Genomic DNA, 16,820 nt, shown 5'->3' with positions numbered 1-16,820 from the left:
TCACCTTCTTGCTGAAAACGGATCGTCCTCCAGATCCATTTTGCCACAGGAACATGCCTAAGGATCCAAGCACAGAGCTGAAAGTATTTGATAAATCAATAAAGAATTTGGCTTCTGCCTGAATGACCAAACACAGGAGAAAAAATAGTGCAACATATAGAATAAAATAAATTTATGTTTCCTTTGTAAAGGTCTTTTGGTTCAGATTAATTACAGTCATATACTCAGTGTAAAGTATGTATTTTTACTGACAAGAAACAATAAAAAACAAAGCAGGGCTAGGCGCAGTGGCTCAGGCCTGTAATTTTAGCACTCTGGGAGGCGGAGGTGGGCAGCTCACTTGAGGACAGGTGTTGGAGATCATCCTGGCCAACATGGCGGAAACCCCATCTCTACTAAAAAATACAAAAATTAGCCGGGCATGGTGGGGGGCCCCTGTAATCCCAGCTACTTGGGAGGCTGAAACTAGAGAATCTCTTGAACCCAGGAAGCAGGCATTGCAGTGAGCCGAGATTGCGCCACAAGGTTAAGAGATCAAGACCATCCTGGCCAACATGGTGAAACACCTTTAAAAAATACAAAAATTAGCTGGGCGTGGTGGCACGCGCTTGTAGTCCCAGCTACTCGGGAAGCTGAGGCAGAAGAATTGCTTGAACCTGGGAGGTGAAGGTTGCAGTGAGCCGGGATACACACACCCCAGAGGCCCTGAAAGGTTAAATGACTTTTCCAAAGTCACAGTGACTTCCTGACTCCCAGTGCAGCTATCCTGCCACACAGGGAAGGCAGCACCCCCATTCACCCTGCTACTAGCCTGCCTGTCTTATTTCTAGGACAGCTTCCTCACCACCTTGGCACAAACTCCCAGTTCACTTTAAACAAATGGCTTAGCCCTGCTGGGTCTTGGTTTTCTCAGCTGCAATGAAGATATGACATGGATGATCGTTCACAATCTATATTTCATTCCTAAAGAATAAGAAGAGAACCCAATTTGCCACCAACTCAGCATTTGCTTTCTCACTACCCTGGAAAAGTAGCTTTTAAAACGTAGCCCCTGACCAGCAGCATCAGCATCACCTGGGAACCTATTAGAAATGCAAATTCCCAGGTGCGCCTAATGAATCAGAAACGCTGGAGGTGGGGCCTAGCGAAGGGATTTAACAAGCCTTCCAGGGAGTCCTGCTACAGCTCAAGTTTGACAACCACTGCTTTAAATGTTTTCTGACCGCGCACGCGTACACTTACACGTAGGTACCCAACTTTTCCGTAGCCACTACCACTCGCCACCAATGACCCCAGCCCCAGCCCCAGCTCTCCCTCCCCATTCCTCGCGGCTCCATCCTGGGATGATAAATCGAGGTCAGGGCGCTGTCAATGGAGGACGCGGCAAACCCTCCCCAAACGACCGAGGGGGTCGGGGGAAGCAGCGTTAAGGCTTCCTGAGACTGGTTTCTTTATCGTTTTCTCCACGGCCGCTGCCCCATTTTCTAATGAGTTTGCTTTTAATGATTTATCCAACAGTTTGTTTGCAAAAGACCATTGAGAGGTGGGTGTCAGGAAAGTCTTGGGAGAAGAGACTGGGTGAAAGGAGGGAAGGGGTGTACATGGAAGAGCAAAGGTGCGAAGTGAAGCTAAAGAGAAAGTGGGAGCCTCAGGGGAGCCCCGGGTTCGGGAAAACGGCAGAAGATGGTGCTTTTGGTATGGGAAAGAAAAGTTGGAGGAGAGCGTGGGTCTGAGGCGCAGCAAAAAGTGGGTGCTAATGGGAAAACTGCCGTAGAGTTTGGGGGACTTTTTTTTTTCCAGCTTCCTTTCCAAGACTTTTTCTTTGCTCCATTTTGCTCCTCCTCCTCCTCCCCGACTCCTCCACTCCCCCCCCGCCTCCTCGCGCGGTAATGGGAGGCTCCTAGGCAGGAGAAGCAAAAGGAGGAATTGTTTGCGAGTTCAGTCATCCAAAAAAGCTTCTTCCATATGGAGGGACCGGGTGCGCTGGGCGCGGCGTCCCCTGCCTCGTTCCCCTGCTGCCGCGGCCGCCGCTTCCTGCAGCGGGGACCCTGAGCCCCGGCCCGCCGGTGTCAGCCGCCGCGCGCGCACACACACACTCACACACGCACCTAGAGACACACGCACACACACGGCGCGCACACGCACGCGCCCTCCCTCTCCGGTCGGCGACTTCTCCGGCCGGGGCTCCTTTGTTGCTCCCGCCGCGGCCGCTCGCCCGTGTTGTGTGTCTGCGGTGTCACCGCGCGTGTTGTGTGTCCGTGCGGCGCGGCGCTGTGTGGCTCTCTCCGCGCCCACCACGCTGGCCCCCGGGCCCCGGCTCGCCCTCTCCAGGCGCCGGCTGCACCAGAGGTGAGTCACGTCGCTGAAGTTTGTTTTCTTTTCATAAAAAGTTGTGTTTATTGTTGGTTCGGGGAGCAGAGGGGGCAGGAGGCGGCCGCAGGCCGAGGCAGCGCCAGGCGAGGGTCTGCCGGGGGACGTGCGGGCGGTGGGAGCCGGGTCCGAGCGCTCGGCTGGGCGCCCGGGGCTGGGAGCTGCGGCCGTGGCTGGGCGCGCGGGGCGAGGAGGGCGGCGGGGGTCCCGGGGGCTGCAGCCGCTGCGAGGCGCACATCTCGTTCCCTGCCGGGCGGTCTGGCCAAGCGGTGGTGGTTTCGCCCCCGCGGTTGCCGGAAGCTTCTTGGGTGGAAGAAGGGCCGGGCCAGTCTCCCAAACTTCCCCGAAGACTGACACCAGCGCCCCGGCCTCAGGCGCCAGGCCGTGGGGGGAACCCGAGGGGTGGCGGCAAGTGCGTGGAGTCACTCGACACACACTCAACCTCTTCGCGGGGTGAGGGTTTCTCATAGTTGGCGTCTTCTAAAGGAGAAAAAACACTGAAATGAGGGACTCAGCGGACCAGGCGCGATGCAGCCTGAGGGAAGCATCCCTAGCTGCGGGCGCAGAGGGGCGAGGCCAAAGCCGAGTGACCCGAGCTGTCTGCGGGGCTGGGGCAACGGTGAGAGAGGGGTGTGTGTGTGTGAGTGTGTTCCCGCCCGCAGCGTCCTCCTGGGGTTGTGCTCTTGGGTTTTTTATTGGTGTAACTGTGAGAAGGTGTGGGAAATGAATCTCTGGGTGAAAAGGGGCTGTGGGGAGGACGGAGAACCCAGTAAGAATTTTCTGCGGGGGTTTGGAAGGGCCTGATTGATTTTCAGGATGCTCAATGTGAATTTGCTTTTCCAGGTGATGGGAGAATGTTGAGGGGTGGGAGGCAGGCAGACCTGAAGGAGTTAATGGAGCCTTGGGGATTTGTTTTGCTGAGTTTTGTTTTGGGGATGCGGGTGGCAGTGGCAGAGTTGCCTGAAACAGGGTTGTGCTCCTCCAGAGATGTGGCAGTAGAGCTAAGAATACCCAAACCACACACCAGCAATCCCAAACAGGCACTTTCTGGGTGTGGTGGGGTGTTCTGCTGCTCCCCTCATCACTTCTCTGCAAGTTCAAATGGGTTCGCATAAGTTTTTGACCCAGAGTTAACCCCTTGGGTGGACTGAGTGAAGATTATATTTTGGTTTCAGGCCTTTGTGCCACCTCCAGATGCACTGTGCCCAGCACACGTTTGTCACCTAGTTCTTTGTTGCCCAGAACTCTACACACATTGACCATTGGATGAATGTCATTTTAAAGCTGCTTCAGTGTGCAAACATTTCTGATTTATTCCACGACTGGGTTCTAAACAGGCAGCCCAGCTCTGGGATGGTTTTTCATCCCTTTGGTTACAGCCAATAAATCAATCTTCGTTTTCTCAAGGGCAACATGGAAAATATTAAACCACAGTCTTGTTGGGTTGGGTGTGGGGGCTAGCATGCCCATACATCTGGGTGACCTGTTTGCTGGACTTAAAGTAAATCTGAGGCCAGAGGTTAGCCATTCTGAGGTGTGTAACAGGTTTCCCAGAAACATTTCTGAGGTCTTTTAATTGGTACTTTTTAATGGTCTCATAATTGAGACTCAGAAGCTTCTCGTGGTAATCTTGAAGCAGCGTGGGGTCAGTGGGACAGAGGCCGGGTAGAAACAGCATTAGAGTTGTTATTTTCCTGCTATATGAGTTTTTCAAATGAGTTTATGCAAAGAGGTAAAAATGAAAGAAGGAAGAGTTGCCTTACTGGGCCACTTTGCTGACACTCCCCTCCCCTGTATAGATTTGTCACTTAGAATTTGGCCCTGGGGGAGGCTGGAGGCTGTCTACACACCTATGAAGCCTGAGGATTGAGACCTCAGATACAGTCCCTTTTATCCTCTATCGAGATACTTCAGAAAGGCAACATTGCAAGAGATGTTCCCTAGGGAGAAACTGTCTCCCATGCTATAGACCAGGCGTCCCCAGACTTTTTACACAGGGGGCCAGTTCACTGTCCCTCAGACTGTTGGAGGGCCTCCACATACTGTGCTCCTCTCACTGACCACCAATGAAAGAGGTGCCCCTTCCTGAAGTACGGCGGGCGGGGGGGGGGGGCGGTTAAATGGTCTCAGGGGGCCGCATGCGGCCCGCGGGCAGTAGTTTGGGGATGCCTGCTGTAGACCATTGGCCTTACTTGGAAAAAGAGCTTGCTAGAAGCCAGGATGATTGGTTCTTTAACTACACCTGGAGAGGAGGACCCTGCTTAGCTGTTAAGTGGAAGAAAGAGGACCTTGCTTAGCTATTAATTGGAAGAGAGAGGACCCTGCTTAGCTGTAATTGGTCAGCCAACCTGTGATAAGGAGTGTAATTTATGTTCCTTTCCACTCTCCAAATGGGTCCAGAGATTTTCCTTTCTTTGAAGTGCTTTTTCAAGTGTTTGGAATCCCAGCTCTCTTCAACAGCATGGTTTCCATACCCTAAGAATGAATAAGAGATTTTACTCATGAAGTAATTCAGTTGACTTCCACATGGTCCCGCAGGGTTTTTTAAAAGGAGGGCAAGAAGTGAGCCTGATGTGTCATAGTGTTCCATGTGCCCTAGGGGGTCTGGGTTCAAATATCCGCAAAGCCACTAATGTGGCTAATGAATTAGGGTTTGTCACTGTGCCTTTTAAACTACAACAGAAAACTCAGGTGCACCAAATAATTGCTATCCAATACCTTGTGGCCTCTGAATAAGAAAATACTAGGCACCAAAAGATACTATATGTTTCGAATTTGCTTTCTTTCCTCCAAACTTTAAGCCCTCTTGCTATCTGGGAAAACATGGGAGAGGGGAAAAGAATCAAAATTTGGCTGGGAGAGGAAATAAAACAATATGTTCCATTTAGAAAAATCTATTTACTTTAACATATGTAACTTCTTGTCATCTTCATACTTCAATTCGGCAAACATTCATAGTGCATCAGACACCAGGCTGAAAACTTCCTTGTCCCAGGAGAGTAAGCTTTCTTAGTCAAAGGATGGTTCCTCCTCAGTTTTTCTTTTTATTTATTTTATTATTTTATTTTTTATTGTACTTTAGGTTCAGGGGTACCTGTGCAGATCATGCAGGGTTGTTGCACAGGAACTCACATGGCAAAGTGGTTTGCTGCCTCCATTGCCCCATCACCTATATCTGGCATTTCGCCCCATGTTATTCCTCCTCAACCTCCCCACCCCCTGTTGTCCCTACCCTAGCCCCCCACCAAGAGACCCCAGTGTGTGATACATCCCTCCCTGTGTCCAGGTGTTCTCATTGTTCAGTACCTGCCTATGAGTATGAACACGCAGTGTTTGATTTTCTGTTCTTGTGTCAGTTTGCTGAGAATGATGGTTTCCAGATTCATCCATGTCCTTACAAGGGACATGAACTCATCGTTTTTGACTGCATAGTATTCCATGGTGTATATGTGCCACATTTTCCCTGTCCAGTCTATCACTGATGGGCATTTGGGTTGGTTCCAGGTCTTTGCTATTGTAAACAGTGTCGCAACCTCCTCAGTTTTTATTTATTTACAAGCATCTACTTCTAATTAAGAAAATGTTTTTAAAATTATCCACAATCCTATGCTGCAGTGTGACTTGTGTTGTTTATCATGTGCATACATACTTTTGACATAGTTGTGATAAGAGTATAAACTTTTGTCATCACACAGCCCTGATGTAGCTCTACATTTTTAACCAAAGACTCACAGAGAACAGATATAGCCAACTACTCTGCTATTGGTTGGAAAGACCCAAATCCTAAGTGTGCTCCCGCATGGAGCCTTAACATGTAACATTTTCATAATTTATGAGGTTGACTCAAATATTCGGGATTGGGGATGGGATGGGAGAGGGTGATTGTTTTTAATCTATAAATCTGTGTTTATGAAAAGCTTGCCTAAAGAAGGTTTTGCCTCGTTGGGGCCCTCAGGGTTGGTAATGGATAGAGAAGAGGAGGTGGAATGCAGGAAAGAAGGTTTAGAGGATCCATCTCAAATGGCACTGCCTTTTAGGAGGGTTAGGAAACGGGGGTTGGAATCTAAGCTCTGCCTGTGGACTCCACTTACACTGACTCAAACCACTGAACTAATCATCTGTTCCTACATCTCTGCTGCCAGAGTTGGACACCTTCCCCAAGTTTGCCTGCTCTTTTCCTGCCCATCCTTTTATTATTCCACCATCTTTTTCGTTCCTTCCACCACCATGCTTATTGATGCCCTTGACAATTGTTGCTGGCACATGGCTGGGCCCTCTAGTGCCAGTCTGTGACCATCCCACCCATTCTCTGAGTCTTATAATCAGATTACACCCAGCTTAAAAACAACCTAGGTTTAAAATCCAAATTTCTTTCTTTATTATTATTATTATTTTTTAATTGGAAACAGAATGTCACTCTGTCACCCAGGCTGGAATACAGTGGCACGATCTCGGCTCCCTTCTACTTCCACCTCCCAGATTCAAGTGATTCTCTTGCCTTAACCTCCCACGTAGCTGGGACTGCAGGCGCATGCCACCACATCTGGCTGATTTTTTTATTTTTAGTAGAGATGGGGTTTTACCATATTGGTCAGGCTGGTCTTGAACTCCTGACCTCAGGTGATCCACCTGCCTTGGCCTCCCAGAGTGCTGGGATTACAGGCGTGACACCACGCCCAGCCTAGAATCCAAATTTCTTAATGCTTTGCTGTGTGGCTCTGTCCCACCTAATGATAATATGACTTCAGTAGGAGCCATCTTCTCCAATCTAGTAGCTGACCCTTGATTTTTGCTGAGTTCATTCCTTGTCCTCTGTCTTATCACCCCAAATCCCTTCCATGTAAGCCTAATTTTTTATGAGGCCTGCTTATAATGTGTTCTTAAGAAATATTTGATGACTACTGATGAAAATGGACTACTGAACACAAAGATAATGGTTTTGTAAAGTGCAATCACTGTTGTATATCCTTTTTCATTTCAGCAAGGAGCCAGGAAACTGGACACTTCAGGAGGCCTATGGTTTTAGAAAAATCTCTTTTCTTCTGTTTTCTTATTTATAAAATGTACTGATAAAGAATTACTACGGTCTATAACGATTCACCTTGTAAAAAGCAAATACTTCAGAACTATTTATTTTGTTCAAAAGACAAGATAATATTCTTTTTCCTTAGTTTCAGAACAAGCTTCCTGGAACCCATGACCCATGAAGTCTTGTCAACATTCATACTGTCTGAGGGTAGCAGCTCAAAAGTAGAAGAAGTAGGTGAGGTTTTCTGTTCAGTCTGATATCTCTGACCTATTAGGTCAGCCATTTGTTCATGTTTTGTGTTACCACTTGAAGATAGTGTTTCTTATCCGCAAGTATTGGGAGTTCAACTTTGAGGGGAATCTGGACTGAACTTCAGGTTAGTTCCAGTTCAGCTCATATGCTCTTTTAGTCAAAACCTGTGATGGCGATGTGCACCCCGTTGCTCTGGGGCAAGCTCTGTCAGACATGTTAAATACAAACCATTTACTATGGGATTTGGAGTCCAAGCTTGCTGTGAAAAAGTCCTGTGTAGGTTTGGGTGAGGAAAGCCATGTGTTTATGTCTCTGTCAGTGGTATCACAGCGAATCCTTGTGGTCTGATGTGCTGAGCAATGTTTATCTCACAAAAATCAGCAGGATTGTGCTTCTTCACATCTTCTGAAATAAAATTAGGAAATAATTTCTCTTTTCCTAATGGTGAATTTGGCCTTCTCTTCAAAGAAGGCCTTTGATGTTTGGGGCAGGATTATTGGGCAGTAAGAGGAAATCCAAGCAGAAAGACACAGTTAATGTAATTCAGTTGCCAGAGAAAATGTGGAGGAAAGTCTCAACCCGTTCTCCTGGTTAGCAATAGGAAAGAGCATAATATGGGTAGGGTGGGTAGGGCTGGAGAAAAGTTATTGGAAGCTGAGCAAAGGAATGTTTATTCTTCTCCACAGTGAGTTTGGACAGTGTTAGACAAGAGGAAGGTGATGAAGTATGTGGATGTTGGCGCCTTCATCCTTTGAACAAGCTTTTATTAAGTGTTTGCTGTGTGCCTGGCGTCAGGCGTGGGTGGGCAGGAATTAGTACCAGAGCCGATGCCGTCCAGAATCCTACTGCTGACAGGAAGGGAAACACAGAGCACTGCAAGGCAAACTCTAGGGTTGAAGTACTTGGAATGGGTCCATTAAGAAAGACTTCTTGGCCTGGCGAGGTTGCTCATGCCTGTAATCACAACGCTTTCGGAGGCCAAAGTAGGAAGATCACCTGAACCCAGGTGTTCCAGGCCAGCCTGGGCAATATGGCAAAACTCTGTCTCTACAAAAAAAAAAAAACCCAAAAATTAGCCGGGCATGGTGGCATGTGCCTGTAATCCTAGCTACTTGGGAGACTGAGGCAGGAGGATCACTTGAGCTCAGGAGGTTGAGATTGCAGTGAGCTGAGATGGCGCCACTGCACCCCAGTCTGAGTGACAGGGTGTGACCCTATCTCAAAAAAAAAAAAAAAGAAAAGAAACAAAAGAAAAAAAGATTGGATAACATTGAAAGGTCAAATTGTGCCAAAAAAAAAGAAAGAAGAAAGACTTCTTGAGAGAGAGGAGTTGCTGCATTCTCAGGCAAAGTCTTATAAGCAGAGATGGGACCAGCAGTATGAAAATGTCCTTTTATCTCTCCCTGTATGTGTTGTTCATTATGTTCTTCCTTAAAACTCCTTTTTTTCTCAGTGAATGGTTGGTCTCAGTATGCTGGAGACTCAACATTTCACATTCAGAATAGTTGTTTTTAAAATACTTTTTGGAAAGTTAAAACGTGGTATCTGCATTAACTGTGTAAGCTCAGAAATCTGGGTCTTAAGTGCCTAAAACCAGTTATTGAGTAGCTTCCTGGGAGAAAAGGAGAAATGCATGATTTTTAAAAAAATTTCATCTGTGTGAGATTTTAGCCGAGAATCCTAGAAATACATGCCTGAATTCAACTTTTTACCTTTCAATTCCATTTGCCATTTGTTTGACCGTCTGTGGCTCTGAAAGCGTTCCCAGAGTACCAAGTGAGGGGACATTTATTTTAAGGACATGAAAGTTGCCGGGCTCTCAGGTTGCTCAGAAACCTCCTAGACTGTTGAGAGGAAAATAGCACACAGGATGGGAGCTTCGGTGAGGCAAGCGGAGCCCGTGGAACTGGCTGGCCGTGGGGGCCTTGGAGCCCTCTTCCTTCCCCCACTAAGTCCACGGGACTTTGGAAGAGAGCCCTCCCCCACCTTCCCTTGCTCTGCCAATATTTTTCCAGATTGCTCCCTGCCAAGTGCCTTTACTAGTCTGAGCTTACCTACTAGTACAATCCTAGCAGCTTTATTAGGTGTGGGTCATAGTTAATTGGAGAGGAAAATTGGGAGCTTCTGGGTTTATTAGTTTTTCTATGAAAGCAGAGGCTGCTCTTAAAGATTTCAGAAATCATCTTCCCCACCTGTCTTTCTGTTTTCAGTCTTAGGACTATCATTCCACAGTGGTGTTAGGATAGCTCTTCCTTCTTACATAGCTGTGCCGAAGTGAGAGAGACTTCATAATGCAGTTAGCACAGTGCCCTCTTTTGCAAATGACACCACATAAAGTCATGGAAATTCACAGCTGTTTACCTCTGTCATTATGAATGGATGTTTTGTACTGAACAAGTTATATAACAAGTTACATACAGCGGACTGTGTTATAGCCAAGAGTTAGAGTCTAATGGATCATCGAATGTACAGGCCTCTGAAATAATCACCTGCAATTCTGCCTTGAGAGTTCTGGTGGTCTGCCATCTGTGAAGGCCCCATAGTCAGGTGCTTTTCATTCTATAGGCTTCTGTTGCAGAGCTGGAGGCTGGGGAGTTAGGCCTGGCTTTGCCTGTCTGGACTGTGGCAGCTTGCCAGAAAGTTTCACTGGGTGGTCTTCAACAATGGGAGAAGGCGGGTGGGGGAGCTCTGCTCTCGTCCCCAAAGAGGAACAACAAGGTGGCTTTCTATAGGTGGGTTTCACATTGGCAACCAATCCCTTTGTCACTGACACACCATACAGGTCTTGAGTGTGGGTGAAAAGAATTGAACAGGTTGCCTGAAGGTGGTACTGTGATGGGGTTAATTTGTGTTCTCTTGATTTTACAAATGAAGCCTTGTGTTTATGTGGCAAGCCTCCCTCCCAAGAGAAGGAGCACACACAAGCAGCAGGTACTCCTCATCGTGTGAGGGGAGAATTATTCTCACTTGTCATGGGAGACGCACACCTCCCAGTGCAGCCTTTCGCCCCATCGCTTAGACAATCAGCCGTGGACCTGGGGCGCAAGCTGAGGTCGGCTAGTCTCCGTGCCAAAGAGGCAGAGCTGCCTGCCTGTGCTGCCCTTCCAGCAATGGAGAGAATGATAACTGCCATTTAGTGAGCACCTACTCTGTGCCAGTCTTTGTGTTAAAGCACCACGAGCATTATCCGTGCAATCCCCCAGCAGTCCTGTGAAAATGGGCATTATTACCCTATTCTGCAGACGAGGAAGCTGAAGCTTAAATAACTGTAGTGACTTGTTCTGGTCTCACAGCTGATCCATGGCAGAGCCAAGATTTCATTGCAGGTCTGCTGAGTCCAAAACTTGAGTTTTTCAAGAAAAAGAAGTGAAGCAAGCTTTCTCTCAAAGCAGAGCTCTTCTAGCTTGGGAAAACTGTTTCTTTTGCTACTAAGTGTAAAGGGGAGGTGAAGGTCTTTATGAGACTTGCCATTAAGAGACTTAAGTTTAAAACTGGGACTACAGCTAGGAGATTTTGAATGGCTCAGTAGCAGCCCCATGAGAGAAGCCAGGCTTTGTGGCTCGGCCAGTGTCACACTTTGCAGCCAGCGGCTTTGTGGCATAGCTGGTGTCAGACTTCGCAGCTAGTGGCTTTGTGCCACAGCTGCAAACTTTACAGGCAGTGGTGAAAGCCACCTTCACCTTAGGTTTCATCTTAGAATATGTCTGTTGATTATTTTTTTCCCCCTTCCCCTGGAACGTTGTCTGAATTGGCTGTCCTGAGTCTGTGCTTCCACTGTACCTGCCAGGTGAATCCTTTTGCTCCTAGGATCTCTGCAAGTCTGATCAAGCAGGTCCTCCATGCTCTTGGTGGGGCGAGGGGGAGAAGATATTTGGCCCAGTAGATACTTTTTACTGGTCAGGAGAAGTGGTGGCTTGTACAGAAAATACCCTGGGGAAGGAAGTCGCAGCTTTGACAGACAGGTAACTGACAGAAGATGCTACCTTCCAGGCAAATACTCAAAGAGCAGCCACCAGAAAGAATTCGACAGGCAGTTACCTGCAGAACAACAAAGCAGACCTTTCTACTGGCTTAGGAGAGTGAATGGCAATTTGGTTGCAGAGGACATGTAGTTAGTTACTCTTGTTCCTTGTTTTTCTGTGACAAACATGGAAAACTTGAAGCCGAGGTGTTCTGGGTTTGGGGGCACACAGGGCACCTGGGCTTAAGGGATAATTATGTGACCAGCTACTTGGGTAATGGAGAGGAAGTCATGGAAACTCAGTGTGCCTTTATTTCCCTGTCTTTATACGCTGCCTCCTCAGAACATTATGAAGAAGCAGTGAAAGGTGAGAAGTTTTCCCTCTAATGTGAGAAGTGCCTTCTCACCCTCAGAAGCCCAAGGCCGTTGGCCTCTGTGCTTACCCAAGATGAGTTAGGAGACGAGAAATTCTAGGGAACTGGCCAGAGGTTAGAGTCTGGGCACAAGGGATTCATCTGCTTCTGTGGTTCCTTTTTTATTTTCTCAGGGCAGAAGCCTGGATTGGTGGCATTTTGGTCGTATTGTTAGAGACACTCCTGGATCCGTCCAGACAAGCTGCCTTTCCCGGCCTCGTGGGACCAGGCAATGAAGGGTCTCAGGTCCAGGAGGAATTGAGAGAGGAAAAGAACTCATGGCCAAATAATTCTGGTTAGCATTCTTTTTTGAGAGAGGAAGGAACAGAGGCATCTGTGGAGTTTCTGGAGCTCCCATCTGAGAGGACAGAAGTCAGGAATGAATCTTATTAGAAGAAGGGTGAAGTGCTGGGAAAGACGGCTGTGTTGCAGGAAGGAGCCTTATTTCTGGAGTCACTTCCAGGTTTGAGATTGTGCAGCATCCTGGTTGAGGGGAAGCTTTGGAACCAGACAAGCCAGTGCTTCAGTTCTAGCTTTGCCAGTTGTTAGGTGTGTGACCCTGGGCAAATTACATAGACTCCGAGAACCAGTTTCTTAGGATTATTGCAAAGGAGAGGCAAGATAATCCACATAAAACATACGAAATGTACTGGGGGCAACCAGTAGAAGGTAGCTGTTATTAGGGAAGGAAAGAGGAACAGAGTGAAAGGAGGTTACTGATGGGATTGGGCAGCTAGGAGGATGAGCAGGTGGGAGAGCCCACTGATAGAGCCCCCACTGACTCAAGGTTTACAGAGACAAGGAAATGTGAGGATGGAGAGATACAGGAGCACGCGGAGGGGCAAGGCCCTGCCCCAGGTGCGGCATTCCATACCAGTCCTTGGCCCTGCTCACTGGATAGATAAACCCCCCAGACCTTCCCCTCTGCTTCTTCCCCTTCTCAGTGTATCCCATTCTCCCAGGTGTGCCAAAAATCTTGGAGTCATCCTTGACTCTGTTCTTTCTCTCATGCTCCTCTTTAAATTGGCCACTCCCACAGCCACATCAGCCTCCTTGCTGCGCCTCACGCTGGCTGGGCAGCCTCCTCCCAGGGGCTTTGTGCTTGCATTTGCCCACTGTCTGGAAGGCTCCTCCCCAGATGCCTGCACAGCCTCCTCCCTCTTTTCATAGGCCCCCTGCTTCATGGTCACCTGAACCTGGCCACACTTTATTAAACAGCACTGCCACCATCATTCTCTCTCCCTTTAACCTCATTTCTTTTCCTCCATGTTTTCACCTCCTGGCTTGTGTTTATTTGTTCTCTTGGTTACTGCCCGCCTCCCCTCTAGACTGAAGATCAGTGAAATCAGGGACTTTGTTTTCTTCCTATCTTCCTAGTGCCTGGAATAGAACCTGGTTGGTAAGTGGTGCTCAATTTTTTTTCTTTTTTTGTCAGTTTGCAGGCCTCTTCTGAATCTCAAAAGGGATGTAATAGAAGTTTCAAGCAAAATGAAATAGTTACATATCGATTTACGAAAGAAAATGCATTCTAGAGTATATGTATATGTATATGGGGAAAAATAAGAGAGGTCCTGAGAATGCTAATATTAGAGCATCTGTTTCAGAGAAGCCAAGAAGCAGTGTGCAAGGCTGCAACAGAAAGAGCCAGTGTCTTCTCTTTTCCTCAAGGTAACTGTCCTCGGGAATATCTGTGGGTGTAGCAGTTGCTCCATGTCAGGGGATGTAAGCATGGATGTCCAGTCTGCCCTTCCTCATCATGTAAGAGGAAGCTGTTGATCATCTGCTTTGTGCACAGCACTGTGCTAGGCCTGGCTGGGAGATGCAGGGGCCCAGCTCCTTCTCTTATCCCACCAGCAGTTTGCAGTCTGGTTGTTCATCTGGGATTTCCTGAGTGTGCCTGGCGCATCCACTTTGCCATTCTACTCCCTTAGCAACATGAGTTGAATTGGACTTCTGTTGAATCTGGTTTGGAACCACGAGCCAAGTACATGGGGTGAATTTTAAAACAGTTTAGTTTTCCACACACCAGAGAGCTTGTGGTAGGGCCAGCCCTGTGCCAGGCACACAGGTGACAGAGACAGTGGTCGCTACCCTTGGAGAGTTGACAGGCTGTGGAAGTAAGGAACTGCGCATTTGAATGGTCACCCAGAGGGGGACAGATCTGACTTAAATTGCGTCCCAGTCACTTCTGACCTGGTTCTAGATTTAGAAGCTGAGAAAAAATAAAAATAGGGATAAAGATCCCAAGAGGTCTTGTGCTGACACCAGAGGTGGACAGATGTGCCTGAGAAATTGCACAGGCAAATCCCAAACCCCATCTGTAAGCCTCTCGGGGAGCTGGGAGAATAGCCGAAGCCTCTGGCTCCAGTTTTGTTTGGTTTTGTTTTTAATTAAAAGCCCTTTTCAAAAACAGTTTCAGGTGTATAGAAAGAGTTAAGCCAAAAAATCCTATACAGACTTGCCGTTCCAGTTTCCCCCAGTCACTTAACCCCCACCAGGGTCCCCTACTATTAAAATCTTATGTCAGTGTGGTTTATCTGTTAAAATCGATGAGCCAATATTGACACATTATTATTAACTAAAGTCCATGGTTTACATTAGGGTTCACTCTTTCGTGTTGTACATTTTCTGGGTTTGACAAAATGTGTGATGACCTATATCCACCATTACAGAATCATACAGAATCATAGTTTCACTGTCTAAAAATCCCCTGTGCTCCACCTATTCATCTCCCCTTCCCTCCCCAAGCCCCTGGCAACCACCAATCTACTATTGTCTCTCTAGTTTTGCCTTTTCCTGAATGTCATGCAGTTGGAATCACATAGCCTATAGCCTTTTCAAGAGCAGCTTCTTTCACTTGGCAATCCCCTTCAGTTTTAAGTATGGCTTTCTCTCCTTCCCTGCCCCATACACACTTCCAGCTGGGGAGCAGGGACTGGAAAAGGAGGAGCCCAAAGCTGTATGCTGAGACCCGTCCCCCACCCCCAACCAGAGCCCTTCGGGTCTGCAGTGTGGTCCCTTTACCGGCTTCCACGGAACATGCTGGCCCCGGCGCTACTGGAGTTTAACCCAGCCTGGTAAACTGTCAGGAGCTGCCTGTGTTTGGGTTCCACATCTGGAAATATCAGCTATGCAGACCTTCCCATCCCTAAGCAGAAAGACACGAGGAGCACATGGGCTGTTTGCCTTCCTCCTCAGTAGTTTGTTTTACTTGCTTTGGAGCCGCGGAGAGCAGTGGGGAAGTGAGCATCCCCTGGGCAGGCAGCGCTCTTGCATGCCTCCATCCACATCCGGTGGTGGTGGCAGGCCACAGGTCCCTCAGCTTCTGAAGTTTCTGCTTTTGATCCCACCCAGATTCCAGCCGTGTCTGTGTTGAGTCCTGAGAATGATTGAGCACTAGAACCTGTTTTGTGGTCATTAAGGAGGAAGACCAGTAAGGCATGACAAGTTTGAGGGCATTTTCCCTGCAAAGAAGTGCCTCTTTCTTGAGTCAGCCTTGAAGATTAGGGTTCCCTGGGAGTTTGGTAGCAGAACCCCCAGGATTCAGAACACTCACCAGCCACTCTCAACACAAGGCACTCTGGAGGACAGGTGATGATGGTGGATTTTACGTGGCATAGAATAAAGAAGCTCCTCCAAGCCCACTCCAACTCTGGACTACATTTAAGAGAAATGAAAGTGCATGTGAATTGGAGGGGTCACGTGGACCATCTGATCCAGGCTGAAAAGCTCTCGGGGCTGAGGAAGGTAGACAGGATTCCAACCCTGAGGAGCAGGGCTTAAACTTAAACCTGCTGGGCACAGTGGCTCATGCCTATAATCTCATCACTTTAGAGACCAAGGCAGGCAGACTTCTGGAGGACAGGAGGTCAAGACCAGCCTGGCCAACATGGCAAAACCCCATCTCTACTAAAAATACAAAAATAAGTCGGGTGTGGTGGTGCACACCTGTAATCCCAGCTATCCAGGAGGCTGAGGCACAAGAATCACTTGAACCCAGGAGGTAGAGGTTGCAGTGAGCAGAGATTGCACCATTGCACTCCAGCCTGGGTGACACACACAGCAAGACCCTGTCTCAAAAAAAAAAAAAAAAAAAAAAATTAAACTCCCAGGTTCTGTTGTTTCAACTTTGGAGTAAATAGAGAGCTTAGGCCAGCCAGTGTCTTCTCATGCTGAAAGACACTAGCCAGGTATTTATTTCAGAGTTCAGTACAGAGGAGGACTGAGGCTCACACAGCAATTCAGAATGTCAGCTTTTGGACTATGGAAATTCCATGCTGAAGATCCAAGTCCACACCACCTCCCCCTCTGGTTTTCTTTTCTTCACATGGCCCATCCTCCAATCTATAGCCTGATTGGAGGCCATTCAGTGGCTCTGCCTACCCCACATAAGTGCAGACTAATACGTGTCCCAGGTTTGTCCCTGAGATTGTGAATGCTAATGCGATGGACTGTTTAAAGCCCTGTTAGCTCTTCAGAGAATCACACTTTACTGGCAAGCTAGCCTTGCTTTTGTTAATTATGGAATCAGGGTGCAGTCTTCTGGTGCCTGTCTTTCTAGGTCTAACTGTAGAGACTGCGAGGCTGTAACAGTGATTGTTAACCATCAACCCTTCTAGAAGACTTGGCTGTTGCCTCAGTATACCTGGAGAGGCAGATAATAGAGAACTACTGGTTAGTGTGGGACCCATGTTCCCTACCAAATCCAGCCTTCACTTCTAAATCTCCCTTTCTACATTCTGCCCCCGGAGTAGGTACGGTGATAGTCCCGAGAAAGAATCCCAAACTGGCTTCC

The 16,820-nt window shown here is 47.9% G+C and overlaps 1 protein-coding gene across 12 annotated transcripts in view; it reads left to right on the top strand.

The window, feature by feature from the left end:
* The window catches only part of BOC (BOC cell adhesion associated, oncogene regulated), a 248,638-nt gene that overhangs the window by 170,075 nt on the left and 61,743 nt on the right, over window positions 1–16,820 (top strand). For 5 of the 12 annotated variants that reach the window (XM_039477332.2, XM_039477330.2, XM_074404358.1 and 2 more), the window contains exon 1: window positions 1,562–2,349. The exons of 1 other annotated variant lie outside the window; for it this stretch is intronic. The gene's annotated coding sequence lies outside the window, so the exon portion shown is untranslated. 6 more of the 12 variants (XM_074404357.1, XM_074404355.1, XM_074404353.1 and 3 more) reach the window with 5 other exon arrangements.

The sequence above is a fragment of the Saimiri boliviensis genome, chromosome 8, assembly GCF_048565385.1.
Source record: "Saimiri boliviensis isolate mSaiBol1 chromosome 8, mSaiBol1.pri, whole genome shotgun sequence".
In the NCBI taxonomy this organism is placed as follows: Eukaryota; Metazoa; Chordata; class Mammalia; order Primates; family Cebidae; genus Saimiri; species Saimiri boliviensis.
Note: the sequence above shows the minus strand (reverse complement) of the source record. Positions and strands in the feature narration are given on the sequence as shown.